At 47.3% G+C, this 21,155-nt stretch overlaps 1 protein-coding gene across 7 annotated transcripts in view; it reads right to left on the bottom strand.

Moving 5' to 3' along the window:
* FOXP1 (forkhead box P1) overlaps positions 1-21,155 on the bottom strand; it is a 540,979-nt gene that overhangs the window by 362,450 nt on the left and 157,374 nt on the right. For 5 of the 7 annotated variants that reach the window (XM_081159208.1, XM_081159205.1, XM_081159215.1 and 2 more), the window contains exon 4: positions 19,060-19,202. The exons of the other annotated variants lie outside the window; for them this stretch is intronic. The gene's annotated coding sequence lies outside the window, so the exon portion shown is untranslated. The remainder of the gene's footprint in view (positions 1-19,059; positions 19,203-21,155) is intronic. 7 annotated transcript variants of the gene reach the window in all.

Below are 21,155 nucleotides of genomic sequence, written 5' to 3'. Positions count from 1 at the left end.
CATAAATTAGTTCTTGGTTTGACTTTCCTTTGACCTTGCCCTCCTGACCCTGCCAGGGCATCGCACTGTGGTCTGCTGTCAGCTCACAGAGCCCTAGGACCGTGGGCTGAAGGGTGACTTGTGCAGGTCACACCCATTCTCCAGATGGAGAAACTGATGCAGGAAACTGAAAAGAGGTGACAGGTAGAGAGAGAAGGGAGGTGCAGGTGTCCCCACTAACACCCGCGTGTTGACTCATCTTTACCTGCAGAAATGGGAAAGGGAGAGAAACGTGCAACAGATTCTTCATCCCCTCTCACTCGTAAAGTTAATAAAAACTGGAGAAAAAAACTAACTGGCAAACCAGCGAGCAGGTGCAAATGAACTGATCTTATTAAGGTGCTGAAACGTGTGAGTCAATGTTTCCTGGGTTTAAGCAACTTTCAGAGAGTTCAGGGGGCCACGGAGACTCAGATTACTCAGATTCTTGCATGAACGTCATGCACACTGCCTTTCTACATAAGAGAAAAGTATTTTAATCCAGACATCAAAAATGTGGAAAAGTGAGATGATGTTTAAAGTCTGATAACTCCCAGAGTTAAATGACCTCTACTATTTAACTCCATTTTAGGCATCCAGCAAGACAACAGTAATCCGAAATGCTTTTTATTTAATTAGGTAAATAAATATTACACAAAGAATATTATTTTTTACATACCACCCACTGTGTTCAGAACTAATTTTACATAATCCTATTTAACTCAAAAGCACCTGATAAACTGCAATACAGACAGTCCCCCATTTATGATGGCGGGACTTAATGATTTTGGGATTTTACAACAGTGCCAAAGCAGTATGCATTCAGTAGGAGCCTTATTTTGAATTCTGGTCTTTTCCTGGACTGGCCGGCTGTGGTACGATGCTGGGCCTTGCACAGCAGGCTTGTGCTGGACGACTTTGCCCTCCTGAGCTCCGTGAGTGTTGTGGGCACACAGGGTGGGCTGTGCGAAGCTGTGATGCACAACAGGCCAGGCGTACAGAACGCTTTTTTGACTCAACATATTTTCAGCTTGCGATGGGTTTATCAGGATGTAACCCGTCAAAGTTCCTACAGCAAGGTAGGTGCTTCTCTTCCACCTTCAAATGGAGAACTGAGGCTTCAGAAGATTAAACAACTTCCCCAAGGTCACAAAGTTACTAAGTAGCTTAGCCAGAATCTGAAACCAGATCTCTTTTCCCAACTTGAGTAATTACTTATCAACTAAGAACCACACTTTAGCACATTTCAGCTCATACTCCTGGTGTCAGGTTTCCTGGTTCATGTTGATACTGGAAAAGACAGCAACTTGAGAAAACAACGTTTTAAGAAACTTGTTTTGAAATAGAAATTAGATTTTGTACTGGTACCATGAAGACTGATCATTTTTCAGGTTATAGTGATAATTATTACCCTATGAATGCTACATACAAAAGCGTCCCCAGAACTTGGTGGGTTTTCTCTATCATAATACAAAGCAAAAATGTTTGAACATTGTTAACATCTAAATTCTTACATCCCAAGACTTCTATCTCAAGTATGAGATGAAGCCACATTAGTCCTGGTTTTGTAATACAGAATTTTGTCAAGAAATAACTCACAATTCCTGTCCAAATCACAGACAAAACTGAATCAATACAGGCCAAGAAAAAAGCCTGCATTTGAGGCTTAGCACCGACTTCGCCACCAGGAAGGGCCGGGCAGACGGAGACAGTCCTGAGTGGCTGCCTCGCCGTGTGCCTTTGCCAGGGCGGGAATGCTACCTCCAGGGGCTTCTGGATCAGTGATGTGACACACAGACACCGAGGCAGCGGCCACTGGGGCGGCCGCATCCGTGCCACCTACTGTGACGCTAGCAGGAAAAGGGGCGAGGGCGATGGACTGGCTGGCAAAATATTTCCGTTTTGGCCAACCTCTGGTCTCATAGTTCTTTCCCCCTTTCAGATATGTGCTCCCTTATCCACAGCAGCCTTCTTTCATTCCCTCCTCCGGTCGCCCACCTTGGCTGTTTCTCGTTTTGTGCTGAAAACCCCCCTTCGTTCACGTGCTGGGGTCTCTGCCCTCGGTGACGTGTGTGAGCACCGGGCTGAGCAGACAGACGAGGCAACGTCACCACCCTCCCGACTCAGAGCCTCTGCCGAGCGCAGGTGGCGCGGACGGAGCAAGTGACCGCGCTCTCCGGCTCCGGCCCAACCCTCTAACCACGTCAAGGACAAAGCCGCATGGGGTGCTGGTCTGACACCGAATACATGCTGAAGTCCATCAAGGAGGGGGCCTCTCAGGCTCAGGACCTTAGACGGACGCAGCCCACCACCCAGCGAGGCGTTTTCCAGGGTCAGCATATTGCGATCCCCGGGCAAGCCTGGCCCGCGGCTGGCTTCCGTGGAGCCCCGGAGCTAGGGCTGGATTCTATATTGAAAGGTTGAGAGGGGGAAATCAAAAGATTTCATGACATAAAAAAACAAATTTCTGTGTCTGTAGGTAAAGTTTTATTGAGACACAGCCATGCCCCCCATCCGTCTCTGTACCGTTTCTTGCTGATTTGAGGTTACAATGCAGGAGGTGGGTAGCAACAGAAACAACATGGCCTGGGAGCCAGAGGATTTACCACCTGGCCCGTCACAGAAAAGTCCGCCAGCTCCTGTGTACACCATTACTCTGCCTTCACAGTGTTTATTCGAGGTTACCATAGAACTCTGGCAACTGACACTATTTTTCCTTTTAAGGGGTACTGTAAACTCTCCTTTTCAATAGACTGATTTATATTCTAACAAATGAGGGGACATAAGGGGAAATAGAAACAAATGAAATATGGGTGGTATTTAAGTCAAAATCAGGAAAAACACAAGGAAAATAATGAAGAATGCCTGGGAATGGTGAAGTCTGAAAAATAATAAACCAAGAAGATGGGTGCAGGCAGGGAGGGGCTGGGATATAAAACTAAAGACTATGTAAATAAGACATCCAGATGGAGCGATCTGTCTTCTGAGGTCAGAGAGGAGTCTGAAGGGTGGACTCCGAGTGGGCAGGAGGTCAGGCAGGCTACCCAAGAACACCAGGTTGGCCAGCCTCACCACGGGGAGCAGCAGGCTCTGACTTCACATCCCCAAGCCCCTGACACACTGGCCAAGAATTCCTAGTCTGGCGATCAGTGAGATGTCCAAACCAACCAACGCTGTGTAAGCAGGTAAAACAACAGCTGGGAGCCAAGGGGCTCCGCACGTAAGTCCAGGCCAAAGGCTGTACGCCGAGCACCACTGTGACTGCTAATGTATCCAGCATGACCCGCCCTCATCTTTCTTCACGCTGATGGAAACGTTCCCAAAATGCGTTGAGCACGGAAGGCTCCCCGCGTCTTAGAGAAAGTTCACGTTACCGCTGAACACACTTTACACCCCTCAGCACTGGACAGGTTCCATGTTTATTCTTTAACAGTGAAGTTTCCTCAACAGTTTGACTATATTCTTTTTAGAAATTTCTTTTTGTAAAACAATCTTACATTATCATGTCTGCCTCTCATTACTCTTACTGAATATGCATCTCTTCGGTGGCCTTTCAGCTGAACACTTTTCCCCCCAAGACAGAATTGTTTTTTGGAGGTTCCACCAACAACAATTTCTGTTGTTGAGTCATAGACACTCTTGTAGCAGTGTTAAAATTCATCATCTTTTTCTTTCCATATGATTAATGTTTTTACAACATGCTAGTAAAACTTAAAACTTACCATATCTAAAAAAAAAAAAAAAAAAAAGACTTGAAATGCTGAATTTTAAATTCTGGAAATAAGATTAGTACAACTGAATGTCAGTTTTTCCACATCTGCACAGTATTTCAGCTGGTCATCACTTCTTAGATGAGTTACCATTAGTTTCATCTGCTATTGACTCAGAAGGCTGAGACGAGAGGCCCCCATTCTTTTAAAGCACAATGAACTACTTTTATTGAATTCTAAGCATGCCAACCAACACAGACACTAAGTTTCAGAAGACTCTACAGCTAATACTTATATGTTAAGTATTAATTAACTCATTCAGAATATCTACCAAATTGCCAATCAGAGCTCACAGACTGAAGTATTTGTGGCTGAAAGCCAGGGAACTTGGCAGTCTGGTGAACCCCAGAAGCCTTATCTCATGCAAACAAACGTGTTAACTTTAGTTCTTTTGAAACATTAAAAAACATCTCAATGAAGTGTCCATTTGAAGTCGTCTCCACAGCTTTCTTTCTTCCAAAGCCCCCTGAACATACCCATTGCCAGGTGGGGCGTCACGGGGTCTGGGAAGGCTGACTCCACCCCAGCTCAGTGTTGGAAAAAGATCGGGTAGGACATGCAATGACCACGGTCCATCTCCTGGGCCATCGGGAGGGTGGAATGTGCTAGAAACCAGTCCAATTAGTTTCAAGAATTTTCCTGAAAATCTTAAGAGAAGATTCCCTTTTCCTCTCTTCTGTTTGGTATGTTCCAGGAAATCTGTGGCCCAGTAGCTGCTGGAAACCCTCTGCTGGCTGCAAACAGGGCAAGTGCACAGGGAGCCTGCACTGTGGAGACAGGGCAGAGGGGCAGGGCAGCCTCTCCTGCGCTCACCTACCAAGGCCTTGCCAGTGGCACTGTGCCAGCCTGCGGAGGCTGGCCTCTCTGTTACTTACAACCACATTCATTCTAACTTAAATACAGAATAACTCCATGATCACACTTCCTAAAACCCTGGGAATCTAGGACTCTAGGCTTTGGCAACCACTGCTCTGGTGATAAATAGATTCTATATATTTAGCCGGGGTATCAGGATGTGTAAAATAGCCAGCAAGTGTGAATTTCAAAGTAGGTGAATATTTTTCAGTCTTTATAACTCCAGACCAGTCCCAGTACTGCGAAAGGAAACGTCGGAACTGGCTGATCATAAGGCAGCAGGAGTGAAGCCGGCTCCGAGAGGCTCGCTGAAGGCAAAGCTTTCGGGAGCTCTGCATCAAACGCACCATTTACCATGTCATTAACATCCATCACGTCCAGGGGGAGGGAGGAAATTCATTATCAGACAAGACTTGCTTTAAATACGGCATATGAAGTGGTAAACCTTATAAGGAAGACAAGATGCTTAACAAAACAGAAACAAAACAAAAAAAACCCACAAATAAAACGCTGCTGTTTCTAGAAACTTGGTGTTTGTAAGGCTGAGATTTTGGGGCTTTGCCCCAGGATTCAGAGAAAAGAGACTGCTGCCCCTTGTATAAGAAATAAGTATCGATGAGAAAATGCTGGTATTTAGGGCCTGTTCTTTGAAGTCCTGTGCAACTCAAGATACAACCCATCCGGGTTGATTAAAGGAAAGCAGATGTAAAGAATGCAGTTTGTTGGGTAGGGCCAAAACTGGAATAAAACCCTAATGTGTGTCTCTATGTAGCTGTGCTACATTTTGGGGGGTGGGGGTGGAAGCAGGGTCCGTGCATGTGTAGGGTGAAAAGACGCTTGTTTACCAGCCAGCAGCTCCTCCTTGATGTGCTGCCTGGAAAGTGGCAAACAAGGCCCAGGAGCCCAGCTCGCAAGGAGCTGGGGAACAGAAAGAGAAAGCTAAACGGCTGTTCTTAAGAAATATGAGCAGGTAACAGAAAACAGAAGCAAGGAAAAGAGAAGAGAAGAGAAAAGTAAGGACAAGTTAGGCCATTCGGAGGTCACGATCTGCGAAGAAAGCCACCGAGGGCGGATTCAGAGCGGCAAATGCGTAGGAAAGAGCGGCTGTTGAGCACTGGCGCTCAGTTCCTCGGAGGCACCGGCCCTCGCTCCCCACCCTCAGTGGGGGAGGAGATTAGAGGGAGCTGACTTCCAGCTGGGGAGAGAAGAGCGAGCAGGGGGGAGCACTGAGAGTTCTTTACCCGGATGGGTCATGAGCATAAGGCCCAGGAACTCTCGCGGGCACTCCCATGGGGAATGAGCGAGCGGCTGTAGCCAATTTTATTAGAATCTCAAAAGTCAGGGTGACCTCAGTTGATAAACGACTCCTCAAACCACTGTCGTAAAGGCCTCGGCAACATGGCCAACTGAAGCCTCGCAGGAGAACAGTAGCGACGCCCCCCCGACCCAGGCCGAGGGCCTGGGAACGGTGCTAGGTCTGTGCTCTTAGCAGGAGCATCACCGCCTGTGAGGGTCCCACGGATTTCCCAGGACTGCCGCTCTGAGTACGGGACGGCGCTGAAGCTTTATTTAAAGTATTTCTAACCACTCTAATCCTTTGGTAAATATCCATGCAAGGAATCAAGAAGTGGAAACTTAGATCTTCTAACACAGGCAGACGGTTTTGTCAGGGAGACATTTTATAGAGCCCTGAAAGGAAATCACCTAGAGGTATCTTGAAAATCAAAGAGCACTATCTCCTCCAATCAGTAACACAAGTAGACTTGAGCAATAGCACAGCATTTCTCTGGCTGCTGGGAAAGAAATTTTAAAAACCTGAAAGTCTTAATTGTTAGCCTTATTAGTAATTAAGAAGAAGCCCAGGAAAGAGAAGTAAAATAATCCGAATGGCAGTCCTTCACTGGCACGAGCAATGAAAGCAATAGGCCTCCAGCATGCATTTCAGCAGATGAATGGATCTTCGAGGGAGAGAAATATCGCCCCGAATGAAAAGTTAACACATTTACTGACCACACTCGCATCCCATATTTCTCAACATAATGGTAATCTTGCTGAATTCTGTGAAATCCTATTATAGATCATGTAGCATTTACTACAGCATTTAAAGCAGCCAGGCTTCTGTGCTGGAATGAATTTGGGTGGGGGTGGGGGGCGGTGTATAAAATTCTATGTGTGGTCTGAACCTCACACACTCTAGAAGTAAACTCTGTCTTCCCCACACTGCTCTCAACTTGCTGCCCAGGGAGCAGAATCCTCCCCTGTCGGCTGCTCGGGCAACTGAGACAGAGCCACCCCTCCTCCCCCACCGCTCACCGAGGTGGGAAAGGCTCCCACGGACACATATGTGTGCTTCAGGGAGCGGCCGTGCTCAGGATGCAGAGACATACACACAGGGACACATAAGAATGTATATGGGGACACATATAAATATGTACATGAATATGCATACGAGCATGAATATGGATAGGTGTGTGTCTAAATCACGGCCCACAAATCTGTCGTCTTCAAAGTGCAGAGAGATTTTTCTTTATCTCATAAGGCGAATTTACTCTCTGGTCTCCTTCCCCAGGACCCTTCCTCCTCCCCTCACTAAATCCACGGGCCTCCTTCAACAGACTCACTTCCTTGGCTCCAAATCCACATCTCCAGCCCCGACACCTTCCCAGCCTCATGCTCAATGTGTACCGTCATCTTCCAGAAAGACTCTGCCTGCACCTAAAATGACAGCCACGCCTCCGCTCCCTCCTGCTCTGGCACAAGGGCGGGGAACCCAAGCCTGAGTCTCCCAATCTTCCATCTTTCACACAAAGGCCAGGCCATGAAATGTCAAGATTTTTACCTCTCCACCATCGCCTTTCCAGTCCCTTCAACTACCCAGCTGAAGTCTCTCACTGTGGCTCTGCACAGTTTCCTCTGGTTTGGGCTCCTCACCACATGCCATGAAATAATCACAGGTGAGTTAACTACCCTGGAGCCCAGCTTTGACCGGGAGTCCCCCGCCCTCACGGAAACCCCGGGCATGCCCATTCGCCATGCAGTCAGATCTTCAAAAGGCTGATCCTGGAGTCCCAGGGCCCACCTGAAATCACAGATCATGACACTACTTCGTGCCAGTGGTAGATCACACACCTGTTTCCCATCTGCCTGGTAATCTATGGAGAATGCTAGTTCCTCCTTCCTTAAATGTTATAAGGAATAAAACAGTAAGTCATTACACTCGATGACCTGCCCACAGGAAATGTTCTCTGCTATTGTTAATATTAATTAATGTTACTGAGGAAATTCCTTGCTTTTTAACCTTAATTTGAAGTCCTCGGTAGCCAGGTTCCTTTCCAAGTCATTCCCCTCTTCCCCTTGGTGAACTCGGTGTCCCAGCCCAGGGGAGTCGTTCACTGCCCTGTCAGCACCAAGCTTTTCCGCTCGGCACTGCGCGTTCGCTGTTCCCGTGAGCCAGAAAACCATCTTCCCTAACCCAAATCTCTGAAGCTTACATCTTCAGCAAGCTGTAGCTTAAATTCTCCACGGGGGTAAAAAAAAAATCTCACTTCTCTTAACACTTTATTACTAAGACAGCATTTGAGTATGAACTTTTGTTTTCTCAAAATTGCCTAGAGCAATTCTGCACACACTGAGCTCTCAATTCCCCAAGTGGCGACTCGAGGGGGTGGAGGAGCCCCACTGCCCTCGAGGGTGCACCACGGGCCGCGCGGCTCCCGGAACACCAAAGCCCAAACTGGCTTAAGAACTACCAGTAGTTAGTAAACACATCACCTTTTTTGGTTAATTTAACATTTATATAATTGGAACAACTAATGATTATATATCTAAAATTCGATTTTTCTCACTATAAGTAAGGATTTTAGACGCTTTAATAAACCATCTTAATAAGTGTGAGCTGTCAATGAACCCACTTCATACCTACATGACTTCATATTGCTTGGGGTCTGTCTCTTTGAATTTATAACGTTTATTCCAGAGAGATGTATAAACTTCTTGTAGTGGAGTATGAATAAATGTATACCAATTCTTAAAAGTGATATGTGCATCTGTGATTATTACATATTATTCGCTCAATAACCACTCCATGTCATCTTCAGATGGTATTTATTAAGGACCCAGACACTCATGCTGCAGGTCAGAAACAGAGCCACTGTTCATTCCAGCTGCTACTTATTTCAACATCTAACATTTTTAAGGGAATGGGTGGTTCTCCGCTATTGAAAGTTCATAACTGTCAAAACAAGAAACTGACTTGGTGACAGAGGCTTACCATGCCAATAGCACAACAATGCTAGACCATACAGTAAAAAGACAAATTCTGTCAGTTTTTCCACCTGAAAGTCTGTTTCTATACATTCGCTGCATATCCAGCCAACTGAAGGGATGGAAAGTAAAGAACCTTCTGCTGTAATGTAGCCAACACAGCGAGTGGGTTTCCTTTTCTAACTTTATTTTTTTAATGTCCTGTGGACTCATCATAAATCATTTCCAATGTAATTCTCCTGCTTCCCAATTTTAACTGCCGGCCTTACTTAAAGAATTGCCTCTATATTTAACAGGTTCCATACCCATTCTGAGCAGCTAGGAAGCTAAAAAAGTGTGTTGTTCTAAAATGCATCATTCAACTGCTTAACTTTTTATGCAGCTTAGATGTTAAACATCCCAGTCGTCTTACCTAGCAGTGATTTGAAAACTATATACTATGTACGACTTCCCAGTAATAAAGAAAATCACAGTTTGGGCAGGTTCCACAGTTTTCAGTTCTAGGTTTCAGGTGAAATGCTTTTATAAATGTGTGTTCTCTGAACCCACCCGAACATGCATCACTTCATCAGCAACAAAAAACATGAGTATTCAACACACCTGCACATTTTCTTTTGCTGTGAAGTAACACACACACTGTAAACCTGACTTTTTTTAAAAACCTGTAGACTATTAGGCCTTTCATTAAAATTAAATAAAGTTTCCCAAAGCACAAGGTAACAGTTGACACTTAGTTGCTTTCAAGGGTCCTCCAGGGAGGAAAGGGAAGAAGAAAAAAACCTGCGGTGGCAGTTACAACAAATTAACAACATATAATAAAAATGCCATAAACATGCGGCATACGTAACAACCTCATCAAGTCTGCGAGGCGGGCAGATAAAAGTGATTAACTGCCAGGATCCTTGAAAAGAAAAGAAAGCTGCTGCGGCGTCATTCGTCACAGCCGGCATCCCCACCCTGAAGCTAAGCCGGCCGCGCCGACCGCGGGCTTACAGGAGCCGGCACCCCCAGGAACGGCCTCTCCACTTCCCGTTTTATTTCCTGGGACATCAGGGCAACAAGTACGTTAGGGCCACTTTTTAATTAAGGTGTGGCTCTGGGAAATATTAATACAGGTCTCAGAATTCTCGTCTGTATCAACAGAGACAGACCGGCAAGAACGCACTATCAGTGCACTGGTGTTCGGGGCAAACGCAGAGGCGCCCGTCTGTCCCGCTGGCTGCGGCCCCGGCTCCCCACCGGAGCAGAGGGCTCTGCGGGCGGCGTGTGCCCGAGGCGTGTGCCCTAGGGCCGCGCGGGGCCGTGTCCGCACATGCGGGAAAACCGAAGCCTGCCCACGAGGTGGCTCCTGGGCCGCGACAGAGGCCGCTGACTCGGGCGGCTGGGCTCCCGGGTGACGGAGACAATCACCGACAGGCGGCAGCGCCCAGGCCGCTTCGCGCTCAGCTCCCGTTCTCCAGACAGAGCGGCTGTCACAAGAAGGGGATTAACACACTGACGTGAAAAAATAAAAACTAAAATAAAATAATTTTAAAGTTGAAGGGGTTCAAACGAACAAACTCCTACTTGTCCCTCACAGGAAAAACAAAGAGCTTCCAGAAGCATCTCTGAGGTGTAGCACAATATGAGTAGATTATAACAATTACACCCATTATGGATAGAGTAATTGAGAGTACCTGTTTGGGTAACAATGACTTTCTTGAATTCCTTGTAACAGAGGGTCTATTTTTAATCACTCTTTTTGCAAAAACTTGCATAATTTAACAATAATTGCAGATTTTTAGTTTTTATGCATCCACAAGAACATAAAGGGAAAACCATAAATTATATACTAACTCCAGCTGTTAAAAGTTGGCATTTTGTCTTAAACAGAAAAAAAGTTGAAAAATCTGTTTCCTTAAACCAAGGAAATGTGGGAAAAGGCCATCCTGCCAGTGGAGCCTCCAGCACCCGAAAGCTCACGCTGCGGTTTCTCGTCGAGGCAGCAAACTCCACCGAAAGAGAAGTTGCTGCCAACTCAAATACTGTTTGCTTTCACACCCAAGAACAAACTGTGTGCACGGCGAAGGCATCGGAAGGGCTGGGGCAGCTGCCGAGGACGGAAGGAGGGTAACAGTGGTATCAGAGCTACTGTAAACCGGTTCTCGCCTCCCGATCAGCGCGCGCCCCCGGGCACGCCACCACCTTCTCCGGGGCCCAGCGCCCCGAGTCTGTACCTGCTGTAATTCAAAACCTCTTTCCACGTCCACAAGCCAAGAGACTTCAGAAAAAGGAGGGGAAAGTCGCCCAGACAAATGAGACACATACTCCTTCGGTGGGATCCCGAGCGCCAGTGAGCTCAGGTCCCCATGGAGCAATGAGAAATTTCCAGATCTCCGCGCGACAGGCGAGGCTCTCCCTGTGCGCGGCCCTGCAGAGGAAGTGCTCCTGCGGCCTCAGACACCGAAGGCCCGGCGCTCTGCCAAGGCAAACAGCAGCAGTGCCAGGCGTCCCTGCGCAGAGACCCTCCGCAGCCAACCCCCTGGACGGCTGTCGCTAAGGGAGCGCCCGCAGGAGTAAGAATTCTATAGGGAGAGAAAACAACCCGTCTCCGAAAAGCAAAGGTCTATCCCAGGGTGACTTTTCTTTCCAGTTCCAAGCAAAGAAAGGCTGAGTTCTCACTGGGATGGCACCGTTTAAGCCCCAAATTTAAAATGGTCAAATAGGAAATATTTTTTTCCTTTCCTTTGCCTGTACTGCTTGGAAGTAATAGTTGAAAGTATTGTGCAATTGGTTAATATGGTCAGTTTCATGTTATGCATATTTTACCACAATAAAAAAAGGTCTGCGCAGTGCCATGGAGGTGGGGAGGAAAGAGCCAAGCTATACCTCCTGGAACCCGCCCGCGCTGCCTGGTGCGCGGTCCAGCCAGCATCAAACACGGGATCACTGTAAGGGGGAGTCCTTTTCAAGGTAGAAATCATATTGTTTCTTCAAAACCCCTACTCCAACAGCCCCCCCTTTCTCTAAACACTGTTACAGAAAACAGCTCACACACAGGTCATGGGCTCAAGACACCGACGTGAAGGAGATGGCGGCTCCGTGGGAGCGGACCCAGGACAAAGCATCGCATATTTCCAATGCCAGGCTGGACTTCGTAGAGCTTCAATATTAAGGACCAACTTTAGTGACTTCCTCTAGTTTAAAATTAGAAACCTTTTTCTTACTGTCTTAACCACCCACGCCTACTGCCCCACCACAAAAAGTTTGATGGTTTAGACACAGGTGGAAAAAAATCTGTCCAACTAAACAAAGGCCGCCTTTCTTCTCAAATAAAAAGGAGCGTAAGAATTTGCCAGCTGTTCCCCCCAATCACAACCCTACAGCAGACTCTCCTTGCCTCCAAAGTGATGGATGTGATGTCGCTTGCTTCTTTCATCACTCCCTACCTTGTCTGGTCGCTGGTGAAAACCAGGAAGCCACAGACACACACGGCCTTTTGCTTACGCGGCCTCAATTCTCCAAAGCCAGGCGGCTGCCAACGTCCTTGCAGCCAACGGTAAACAGGCCACAGGGTTCACGTCCACTGCAGAGCACTACCACACTGAACATCTGGCCACGAACGAACGGATGCCCGCTGACTCTCAGCATTGGGCAGCTGATGAAAAATTCAACATTTTCCTTGTTGGCACAGTTGTTTTGGAGAATTCTCTAGAGCTTCCTGAATTATATTAAGAAAATTTCACTGCAGCAATCTATATCTGTGAGAACAGCTGGTGTTGAAAGGGATCTGCTGCTCTCTCGTGCTGGGGGACCTCATGTTAGATCAGGACAGTTTACTACATTTGTCCTTGAAAACTTATACTTCGTGCTGAGGAACTGGGCAAGGCAAACGGTAGGACGGGCGGCTCCCAGGGCTAGGTCCACACAAACAAACCTCTTAATCAGGGTAAAAAAATCTATTCCCCAGCTAAACCTGGTTCAGAATTTCTCTTAGAAGATATATCCAAACAGTCATCAAAACTGTTGTTGGGCTCTGAAATCAGATTGGTCCTACTAGGGTTACATTTTCTGAAGGTTTTTCAGTATAAAACATTCCCTAGTCCTTTACAAAACCCAACGAGATTCAACGTGTCCAGATATTAGTTTTTACCACATGGACGGTTTTAAACTTAGCAAAGTCATTTATAAACCTAAGGGTGACATTTTCGAGCAAACTAAATGTGATCTGGTGTGTTACGTGCAGCACTGGGAGAAGTCACGTTCACAGAGATGCCCACTGACTGTTAAGGAAAGGAAGTCTCTAAAATATAACAACAGCCTTTAAAGAAATTAACTTCTTAATGGGTATATGTGATATATTATTATTCTTTTTGTTAAAAAATAAAGGAAGTGGTAAACTTAGGTCGAGCTAAATTTAGGCTATTATCTATGCAGCATAAATTTCACTTCTGTGTATAAATGCTAACTTGCATATTTCTCCATGGTAACTAAACTATGATTAAAACAACAGTGAAACCAGCCTTTAAAGCCACCTTTTTAACTAGGAACAACCTAATTTTAAAAAAATACTTGAACTTTGGAAATTTCACGGGCGTCTCATCACCCTTTTCCCAGTAGAAAGCTCCCTTCTCCGTGAGCCTCTCGCTGCAGCACGCTGGGCCCAGGCCACAATCACCCTTTCTTTAGGGTCATTTTTTCTTGCCTTGTGCACTCTAACACGAGTGGTATAGCAAGATTATAAAGACTAAGACTCTAATAATTCTTCCCAAAAAGGAAGTTATTCTACCACTTGGAAGGGATTAATTTACCTAGAAAGCATCTTCACATTTTACAAAAAGAACTAATGAAAGAAGTGAGAAGTTCCAAAGTGAAGTGATTGAGATGGCAGCCACATTCAGACTCGTTTTTTTATTGAGATAGTCTTGTAATTTACTAATGAAGAAATGGGCTATTTTATTGGTGAAATTAAAGAAATAATTATAATATGTCCAAGAATAGTAAAAATGTAGGTATAGGCGGTATTTTCTTATTTAATTATAAAACATAAAAGTAGATTTGAATGTGAATCATTTTGAAACCTTAGAATTAGGTTTAGAATTTAAATACTGAAAACCCCTTGAAGTCGAAACACAATCATAATAGGTCAGGTTTGGTGAGAAAATCATGACTCATATTCATGACACATTTTCAGAAATGCCTCATATTAAAACTTTGTTATAATCAAACACTGATGCCCATGTTTTGTTTTGTTCTGTCTCCTGGTCTTTACATGATGTAATGTCTAAGGCCCCATTTCACACTGCTAAGTAATGATGACTATATAAGACTCATGATAAAGAAACCCTCATAAAATGTCACAATTTAAGATTTTACGCGTCCTGGCCTCTGCAACACCGTGTCCCTTTGCACAGTGGCTGCTAATTAGGTAACAATGGTATTACTACAATGTCTATAAAACCCGCCTTTAAAACCAAATTCTGTTAAAAATAGTCTTTTCAAGCTGACATAGCCCATTTCCAGGGTCATATTTAAAATAATTAGTGCTAGTGCTAGTAAATGTTCTAATAAAACTCAAAAATGATTTCTAAGCAGAATGCAAAATTCTCCTAACCTTAACAATAAAAGTCTTCCAGTAATCTGAGGTAATCTTTCCAAGGGGTAGCTATGAAATCAAAGAAGTGTAAGATTTTAAAGTGCAGATTCCCTGGGGCCACGCACATAGTTCCTGAGAACCAGTCCCGTGAACTGGCCTGACGCCATCTGGGACCCTGCCCGGGTCCGACACACGGACGTCCCGTCGCCGAGGGGCTGAAGAGCAGTCAAGGCCACTCGTGCACCGAACACGTCGCCTCCTGCAGACAGACCGCCACACGAATCACCAGCCCACACAGCAGGGAAACCGCCGTCCCCGCGCGGACCCCAGGGCGGTCCTGGAGGCGTGGGAGTCCTGTGGGGCAGGGGCCAGGGTAAATGCGCCTTGAACTCAAGTCTTTAACAGCTAACCCTTCTTTTTGAGCTTCTCTGTATTTCGAAGTCAGTGCAGCTGAGACAAGCAACCGAGGAGGCAGGAGCCGCAGGTGGCGGCCTCCCAGATCCCGGGCGTGAAAGGGGGCAGCCGGAGGCGGCCCGGCTCCGGGAAACCCCCTCAGGGGCAGGGCGGGCGCCCCCGCCGGGCCCGCCGTGAGTCACATAAACCTCTTTCATAAATAGAAAAACGCATGTTTTATCATTAAGAACATCAGGTGTTTCAGTAGGTAGGGGGATATCAGTAACAGCGTCTCCCGAATATCCGCAAGCGCATTATTCGAGGCGCCGCCCCCGGGTCACTGTCCAGCCTGCGGCCGGCGGTGCGGGGCCGCGGGCGCCGGGCGAGGGCAGCCCCGCCGCTGCGCGGTTTCTTTCTCTGAAACTTGACTCCCAGCATTTCAATTTTATTCATCGCTTTCTAAGGTTCAGCGTATGAGTCATAAAGCACCCGCGCGCTCGGAGTGGAGGGACCGCGTCCAGAAGCACGTGCGCCTGAGCTCCGGCCGCGCCGCGGGGCGGGGCCCCCGCGTGGCCGCCCCGGGAACTGCAGGCGGGCCCGAGCCCGCCGAGGCGCGGCCCCCACGGCCCGCTCACGCAGGAGCGCCTTGTCCGCGCGGACCGGCTAGCGGCCTCCAGTGACAGCCCGGACGTGGGCCACCGCCCCGGCTCTGCCCTCCCACATCCTTGCCGCGTGCGCGCTGTGCCGGAGCGTGGGGCGGGCCTGGGGGCGGGCCGGGTGCCGGCGCTGCGCAGACCTCCGGGCGCGCTCCCGTCCTGGGGCCCGGCCCCGCGCACGGCCCCTCCGCGCGGTTCTCCACGAAGCTCCAGGGCGCTGAAGGAGAGGGGGCCCGGGGGGCCGGGGGGGCCGAGAGGCAGGGGGGCCGGGAGGCAGGGAGGCCGGGGGGGGGCCTGGGGCTGGGGAGCAGGGAGGCCGGGGGTGCAGGGGGGCCGAGAGGCAGGGGGGCCGGGGGCAGGGAGGCCGGGGGCAGGGAGGCCGGGGGGGGCCTGGGGCCGAGGGACAGAGGGGACCCGGGGGGCCGGGGAGCAGGGAGGCTGGGAGGAAGGGAGGCCGGGGGGCAGGGAGGCCGGGGGGCCGTGGGACCGAGAGGCAGGGAGGCCGGGGGTGCAGGGGGGGCCGAGGGGCCCGGGAGGCCGGGCAGCGAGCAGCGGGCAGCGGGCAGCGGGGCAGCGGGCAGGGGGCAGCGGGGCAGGGGGCAGCGGGGCAGCGGGCAGCGGGGCAGCGGGCAGCGGGGCAGCGGGGCAGCGGGCAGCGGGGCAGGGGGCAGCGGGGCAGCGGGCAGCGGGGCAGCGGGCAGCGGGGCAGCGGGCAGCGGGGCGGACCGACCGGCCGGCCCGCAGTGCTGAGCGTGGCCGTCCCCGGAGCTCCTCCGGCGGCGAGGAAACGCTCGGGAGCACCCGCTCCTCTCGGCCGGGCCTCAGCCTCCCTGAACAGGCGCTGTCTGCGGATACTTTTTTTTTTTTTTTTTTTAACATATCTTAATTGCTTTCAGAGAGAGGAAAGAAGAGGGAGAGAGAGACATCAATGATGAGGGGGGCACTGATGGAGCCCGCAGGCCGGGCATGTGCCCCGGCCGGGCATCGACCCCGAGCGCCCGGACGCCAGGGGCGCTCAGCGCGGGCCCCGGGCCCCGCCGGCTCCTCGGCCCGACGCCCCTCCCTCGGCCGCGCAGAGCCCGGGCCCAAGCCACGTCTCGCTTCCACTTCTTCTGACTGCTTTGAATTCTCATGTTTAACTTCTCTCTTTCCTTCTTTAACACTGTGGGGATTTTCCCTCTTTAAAACCTGACAGAAACGTAAGATATTTCAGTTTTGCTATGAGGCACTAAGCAAATTGAAAATATCACTAGCACACGTTAGTCTCATTAGTTTCCTTTAAACTCCTGCTTGGCTGGTATAAGCTAATGTGAACCTTTCTCGCCCTGTTTAAATTCCACCATAAAACCTGTACCCAACAAGCACACACGTGGATCATTTGTCACGCTCCCCGGAGCAGCTGTGCCACCCGCCCGTGACACACAGGCTGCGTGTGCACCTCGGCTCTGCTCCCCTCCCGCAGCACCGGGCTGCGCCTGCTGCAGAAAAGCTTTTAACAACCACATCTGGCTGCTAATAAATCACTGCACTTTGTCTTCCTGCCAAAACTCCTCCTTTATCTAACTTACATCTTCATGAGGAGATAGGAAATCACACATTATGGTGACAAACAATTGTAATTATGTCATTAGTAGCCATTTAGTCTACAAAGGTGCTCAAAAAGGAAATAGAATGCGCAATGAGAAATATAGGATAATACATTGATCACAGTCCTAAGCCGCTTTTACTTCATGAGTGTAGAAAGCTGGCCCGACTCTTGGGCACAGCAGGCAGTAATGGCATACCACTTTATGAACTATACGGCAATTTTATTCCCCAGTCTACTTAAAAATAAAAAAGTATTTAATAGCTTGATTTAGACATAAAAGTTATTTGTGATGCCTTGCTGATTATAATATTTATTTTTCAACTTTTTGTAGAAGTGACTCTGTGTTAGGAAAGAAACTCAAATCATTCGGTTTAGACAACTGCTCTGTACATGCACACACGTGAGCACATGCATAGGTAAACACTTTTGTATATATGTGTGGGTATATGTATGTATGTATGTGTGACATGTATACACACACATTCCTACAGGGGTCAAACATTCTATAAGGACCCCAAGTAGGGAAGAAAAAACTACAAAATAGAGATTTAAGAAGATGTGTCATTTATCCTGTATCCCACCACTTCCCGCCATGCAGTTTAGTAATCAGAAATTCAAGCAGAGCCCGGCTGGCGTGGCTCAGCAGCTGAGCGTCGACCTATGGTCTAGAAGATCTTGGTTCAATTCCTGGTCAGGGCACATGCCTGGGTTGTGCACTCGATCCCCAGTAGGGGTCATGCAGGAGGCAGCAGATCAATGACCCTTTCATCACTGATGTTTCTCCCTCTCTCTCTCTCTCTCTCTCCCTCCCTCCCTCCCTCCCTCTCCCTTCCTCTCTCTGAAATCAATAAAGACATATTAAAAAAAAAAAAAAAAATTCCAGCAGGTTTCAAAATACAATTGACCCCAAAACAACGCTGAGGCTGGGGTGCCAGGCCCACGTGCAGGCAAAAATCCTCATACAACTTGTGATTCCCCAAAAACTTAACTACAATCAGCCTTTGGTATCCACCAGGGATTGGTTCTAGGACCCCTGTGGATATCCAAATCTGCGGATACCAAAGCCCCTTATACAAAGTGGCTTAGAGCAATGCACATAGTCAGCCCTCCACAGTCCCGGACATCCAATCACACATAGAAAATAGTGTTTTCAATCCATGGTTGGCTGAATCCACAAATTCGAAACCTGGGGATACAAGGGCCAACCATATATTTATTGAAAAAAAATCCACATATAAGTGGACCTATGAGGTTCAAATCCATTTTGTTCAAGGATCAACTGTATTTGGGTGCTCCCAGAGTTTTAAAACCCTATGCATTTCTCCAAAGACAATAAAAATCAAATGCATGATTCTGCATAGCACATCGCTCAAACATCTACCCAGACTGAAGCAGGAGGACAACCCGGGAAAGAAATGGGCAGGGGTAAAACGTTGAGAGCCTACAGCCAACTGAGATGGAACCTGATGAAATGTTCTCTTACCAAGTCTCCAACTGTGAAATGCACACACCCAAGATGTGTAAGTAAAACGAATCAGAAGACAATGGGGTTAAACTCTAGCAAAAGCAAAATCATTTTATAGGTAACTTCAGTCAAACTTTCATTTTACTATGAAATCTCTACATGAGATGAGCTTTGAATCAAGTATGTCAAAAATTGCCCTGTTAATTCAACAAATACCTAGTAAATGCCTACTATGTTTCATACCCATCTGGTAATCCAAAAATAATTAAGATGTAGACACAGTGCTGAAGGTTGAAACTTCATGCACTGATGCAAATCGAATTAATCTAATGTTAACAATTATGACCATTATTCCCAGATATGGAATTGTTTTATATATGGTGAGCTTTCCGTTTTCACCTTGCACTTGGCAGTGTATGTTTTCTGGTGATGGTCTAAGGCTGAATTCATTAAAAATAACAACAATAAAAGCAAACCTTTTGTAGACCTTCCAGAATGGCTATCATCAAAAAGTCAGCAAACAAGTGTCGGCAAGGATGCAGAGAAGAGGGAACCCTCGTGTACTGTTGGTGGGATTGTAAATTGGTGCAGCCACTTGAAAAACAGTATGGGTGGTCCTCTGAAAATTAAAAATAAAACCACCTTAAGATCCAGCGCTTCTGAGTATTTATTGGAAAAAGATAAAAAACTAGTTTGAAAAGATAAATGCATCCTTATGTTCACTGCAGCATTATTTACAACAGCCAAGATATGGAACCAATCTAGGTACCAACCAGAGATAAATGTATAAAGAAGATGTGATATATATAATCCTATACACACACATTTACACATTTACACAATACACACACATGCACAGACACGCACATACACACACATATGTATACAGGGTGTCCCAAAAAATGTGTACCACTTTCACAGCTAATAGCTCAATTCTGAAAATGAAATGTATTTTAATAAACATCGCTTTTATAATTACTCAAAGTGTGTGTATACAGTTTTGGGGACACCCTGTATACACACACGCGTGCAGACACACACAGTGGAATATTCCTCAGCCTCTAAAAGCGATGAAATCTTGCCATTTGCGACAGCATGGACGGACCTAGGCTTAGAAGACACTATGCTCAGTGAAGTAAGTCAGACAGAGAAAGACAAATACCGTATCATTTCACTTCCATGTGGAACCTACACAAACAAGCAAACACAGAGGCTCAAATACAGAGAACAAGCTGATGGCTGCGGGGGGGGCGGGGCGAGAGGATGTGACAAGATGAAGGACGAGAGGCGCTAAGACGTGAGTGAGCGACAGGGTCACGCACAGCGGAGAGCGGGCCCTGGCCGGAGGTCGCTTCACTGGAGCCCCGGAGCCAAAAGGGGGCGGGCTCCGTCCCGGTCAGGGCTGTACAGACGCAGCCAATCCATTCGATGTTTCTCTCTCACATCCACGTCTGTCTGTCTGTCTGTCTGTCTCTCTAATCAATAAACACACCCTCGGTGAGGATTAAAAAGAGTAATAATTTTGTGGGGTGATGGATGGGTACTAGATTTATTATGATCACTTCATAAAGTATATAAATGACGAGGAGGCACTATGTTGCACACCCGAAACTAATATAATATTGGATGTCAGCTATAATTTAATTTAAAAAATTTTTGGCAAGCAAGTGAAATATTATGCTCTTTCTTCAATACTGAGGTAAATCTTGACCACATCAGCTGTCAGTTCAACCCTGGATAGACACAAATGCAATAAAGCCATTTATTTCAAAATTTTAATAAACAACCTTAAAACCAGGTATTTAACTGGTTTGGGTGTTTATGAAGCAAAGGTCCTTTCTGTTTCTTCAACGGCCTTACCAGTGTTGCTTCGTGTTTACTTTTATCTGAACACAAAACTTCAGATTTTGAAAAGATACTTGGGAAGTAACAGAAGCTGAATTTTTATTCCAGAAGTTGTTAAGAACAGATTCCCATATCCACCCTAAGTGCTGTATAATATGAAGACCTTTCCCCCAGCCGGTGTGCTCTGGTTAGAGCATCCGCCCCCACCGAGGGGTCTCGGGTTCGATTTCCAGTCCCGGGCACAGACCCGGGCTGTGAGTTCACTGCGCCTCCCCCCGCCCCCAGTCAGGAGCCAGGGCGGGAGGCAATCGAAGGCTCTCTCTCAGAGATATTTCTCTCTCTCCCACTATCTGAAGATCAATGGAAAAAATAACCTTGGGTGAGAATTAGCAAAAAAAAAGAGAGACACTTTTTCAGTGCCCTGGGGAATGAGAAAGTGACCGTTACAGACAAAAACAGAAAGTAAAATTACAGCAATGGAAACCTGGAGTCAGTGAAAACAGGGGGCCTTCAGCCAAATATACCAACTTGTTATCAGCTTGATTTTCTCTTAGTCGGCCCAAGGTCCCAGGACATCTGTTAGTCCTGGAGTCCTCCTTACCCCTACTCAAAAATCTCTGACATTTAAAATTTTATTTTTTCTAAGAAAAGCTTATCTGGAGCTCACATGCTTCTCCAGTTACATATGAAAGAAACTACTCCCATCAACATTACCTTTATTTATCAA

This window comes from Miniopterus schreibersii (genome assembly GCF_964146895.1).
Source record: "Miniopterus schreibersii genome assembly, chromosome: 15".
NCBI classification, from domain to species: Eukaryota; Metazoa; Chordata; class Mammalia; order Chiroptera; family Miniopteridae; genus Miniopterus; species Miniopterus schreibersii.
This window is presented reverse-complemented; position numbering and strand designations above follow the sequence as displayed.